The 3,575-nt window shown below is 35.2% G+C and overlaps 1 long non-coding RNA gene across 1 annotated transcript; it reads right to left on the reverse strand.

The window, feature by feature from the left end:
* Positions 1-316: 316 nt before the first annotated feature.
* On the reverse strand, positions 317-3,222 carry LOC116120112. Its single transcript, XR_004126491.1, has 3 exons — positions 2,856-3,222; positions 859-1,014; positions 317-756 (listed from the first exon to the last, which is right to left on the reverse strand). It is a non-coding gene; the product is annotated as an uncharacterized LOC116120112 (long non-coding RNA).
* Positions 3,223-3,575: the final 353 nt, after the last annotated feature.

Below are 3,575 nucleotides of genomic sequence, written 5' to 3' on the forward strand. Positions count from 1 at the left end.
AATATTTTTGTCTTTTTCTGTGTGGTGAATTGGGGACGAAAATCTTCGTTCCTGATGGTGTGGTAAATTGGGGATGAAATTTTTCATCCTTGATGGTGTGGTGATTTGGGGACAAAAAATTTCGCCCCTGATGGTGTAGTGAATTGGGGACGAAAAATTTCATCCCTGATGGTGTAGTGAATTGGGGACGAAAAATTGGGTTGATAATATGATTATTAACTGTAACCCCAATTTATGAATCAACCCTGCTAATTTGTCTTCATGATAATACCCTGATTCATTTTCACTTCACCATACAAACAAAGAAAACAACAAAAGTTGAGTTTCCCAAATCAAACTGCACTTCTTTATTAACAAAGAGCGTTGACATTACAATTCCTACTTACCCACTAACACAGAATCTTCTAAGTTTCAGGATTCAAAATTCCCAAAGAGTGAAACAAGAAACAAAATTGCAAACATCTTTGTTCGTTCCTATAATCCAGAATCTTCAATGTTGTCACAGTTTCTTGTTTGCTTCCATCCCTTCTACTTCGAGCTAAAGTTTATCCACCCTAAACGCAATCTCTTTGTCTTCAACAACATTCTATTTACAATTCAGATTTTCTTGATTAGCTTCAAAGAATGTTTTACCAGTTATTCCTCATCAGGTTGTTGCTGTCGTTGCGACATTAGTTGCTCTACTAATCTATCCAATTCTTCCTTCATCCACCCATATTGACTTTGACACTCTTTTCTGGCTTCCGCCACACTCATCTGCACAAAAAATGTGACATAATTATAAAAAATTGTTCTTTACATGATGCTTTTGATTCCGAATGCATACATTTCCAAAATTAGGAAATAAACAATACATACATTTGCTGTAGTTTTGCAAAACTGCAGTGGACTGCAGAGTGTAGTTTTGCAAAACTGCAGTAGACTGCAGACTGCAGTTTGAAAGTTTTGCAAACTGCAGACTTTATATTGTAGAATGTTCTGTTCAATCAAATTTCATCATCAACAAGCCCAAAGCTGCCAGCACAAAAAAATCCAGAATAAATTGTGCAATTAAAGAGATGAGTAATTTAAGTAAAGTTGATAGCTACATAGCGAGGATTCAAGTAAAGTTGATAGCTAAATGGGTTTAATCCTTTACAAGCAACTCAACCCAAAGCAGGTCAAAGCAAGGGGAGCCAAAACAGAGCCAAAAACAAAGCAAATAAAACCAGAAAAAAACAGGGTATGCACATAAATCTATTTATTCGCAGAACGTTAAGTTTGATTAATAATAGCAATAAATCCAACTTACTTCTTCTGCTCATTCTCCTTCACATCCAACCAACTTTTAAGCTGGTCAACCAACTCTTAAGCTTTTTATTTTCGTCCTTATTATAATATTCAACATTCAAGTTACATATACAAATTTCTAGTTAAAGAAGAGAGAGAATAGTCTGCAGATTAATTGTTTACAATTTACAAAGTGGGAATAAATGTTCCCCAGATTTCCTGATAGGAGTAGGAGATACAGCTAGTCTGCAAATATAGACATAATTTGCAGTAATACAGAAAATGGCAGATTGTATTATTTCCCAAGAGTTTTAAAAACTCCCACTCCACTTTCTGTGCTTCTTTATTTCACCATTAATATCCAACCTACCAAAACTCAACTCAACCAAATGAGGCCAAAAAGAAAAAAAGGGGACCAAACACGCAGTGATGAATGACTAACAAAGAGAATATTAGTGCTTTCCAATAAGCCAATTTTGTTCACAACCCACATGGCTCCTTTTTTTTGGCTAATTCAAGAAAATGCCGGCTGCAGTTTGCAAGAATTTCTAGAAATTCTTAATTTCAAATATCAATATCCAACATGGCCCCTATTTTTGGCAAATTCTAGAAATTAATTTGGTCAAAGTCGATATAACTACAATACACAGTAACCCAAACGGCACCAAAACTAAAATCATAAGTGAACATTATAATATTATTTGGTGAACTCAATGCTATTTCTAGCATGTATTATTCCTTGCAATTCGTTGTGTGAATAATTAATACCCTTGTTAAACATTATTTATTTGAATTTGTTTTTAAACCTGAGCCAAACATATTACTTGTTCAAATGCTGTTCAAAGAGGAGAAAAGAAAATACCAATAGCCTTCCAGGAGGATTCATGGAAATTTCTTAGAATAAATAGATATCAATTAATTATATATAAAAAAAATCATAAAATTCTCCACTTCACGAGTAATTTTACTTCGACCAACTCAAGAAAACTAAACGTTTACAAATCAAATCAAGGCCTATAGCCCTAAGTAACAAAATTAAACAACACTAACTGATTTCCATACTCTTACACGTCTCCCAAACAACCAAAAACAAAGATTAAACATGCAACACCAAACATTTACAAATCAGATCAAAGCCTATAACCCTAAGTAACAAAATTAAACAATACTAAACCGGCTTGAACTCGCCGAAACATAAACAAGACCAATCAAGTCACAATCAGTAGTCAAAACCCATGAAATACTGAGGAGTACAAATTTCTTTAATCCACATCAACAAGAATAACACCAAGCAGTAGATTCAAGGGCATAAGGGGCATGATGACTTGACGTCATCCTCACCTTCCTCCGGCTTATCACCAGTAGTCTGCTCAGGGTTCCAAACTCAACAGTGGTAACTAAGCACGAGGGTTGCGCTTGTTGCAGGACTTAACCCAACACCAAATTTCATTAAAAATACACACCAACAAAGAAAGGCAAAAGAGAACGAAAACAATATCCAACAACACAAAAACCCAAACAAAAATTAATCAAAACAAAAACAGTCTTAATCCATCAAATAGAGATCAAAGATTTAGGAAATATACCTTTGAAGAAGTCAGAGACTAAAGCCACAAAAACCCAAACAGATTACACCCCCACTCGTGGCCTCGTGGTGACTCTAGAATCGTGATTCGCTTAGATTGGAAAGAAAGTCATCGTCTTCAACGAAGGGAACGACGAGTTGTGGTCAGCGTCGAGATTGCTATGTATCAAAGAGAGATGGGATATTTGGGATTTACGGATTCCATGTTCTAAGGTTCTCACTTATCACATCCTCTCATTTTAGTTAACTTCAATTTAGGGATTTCACATGCTATGTAGGCCATTTTTGTTGTCCTGGGTGTTTGGGGATGAAAGTTTTGGAAAATTTTGGGCGGGGAGCAAATGGATGTTTTTTTCCAAAACGTGTTGCTGTCGCTCTTTTTTTTTTTTTTTTCTATTTTTTTTTTTTTTTTTGGTAGTGGGTGAAGCAAACAGCGAAATGAAGAGAAAGAGGAGAACGACGACCTGTTAAAGCATGTCAGGATCCTCAAAGGTACCCGCCATGCCTTCCCGCCATTTTTAGTCGATCCTCATTCACCCATTTAATTTTCAATTTTTTATCTTGGGCTTCAATCAATTTCGGAGCAGGAGATTGAAACAGAAAACAAATCGGGTGTTTTTACATTTACCTAGAATTAATAATGTTTCATTCCTAATTAGCTTTTCAAATTTCATCCATAAAAATGTATTTTTCACAATCGAGAACAAAATCATATTTCGTC

The sequence above is a fragment of the Pistacia vera genome, unplaced genomic scaffold, assembly GCF_008641045.1.
Source record: "Pistacia vera cultivar Batoury unplaced genomic scaffold, PisVer_v2 Contig126, whole genome shotgun sequence".
NCBI classification, from domain to species: Eukaryota; Viridiplantae; Streptophyta; class Magnoliopsida; order Sapindales; family Anacardiaceae; genus Pistacia; species Pistacia vera.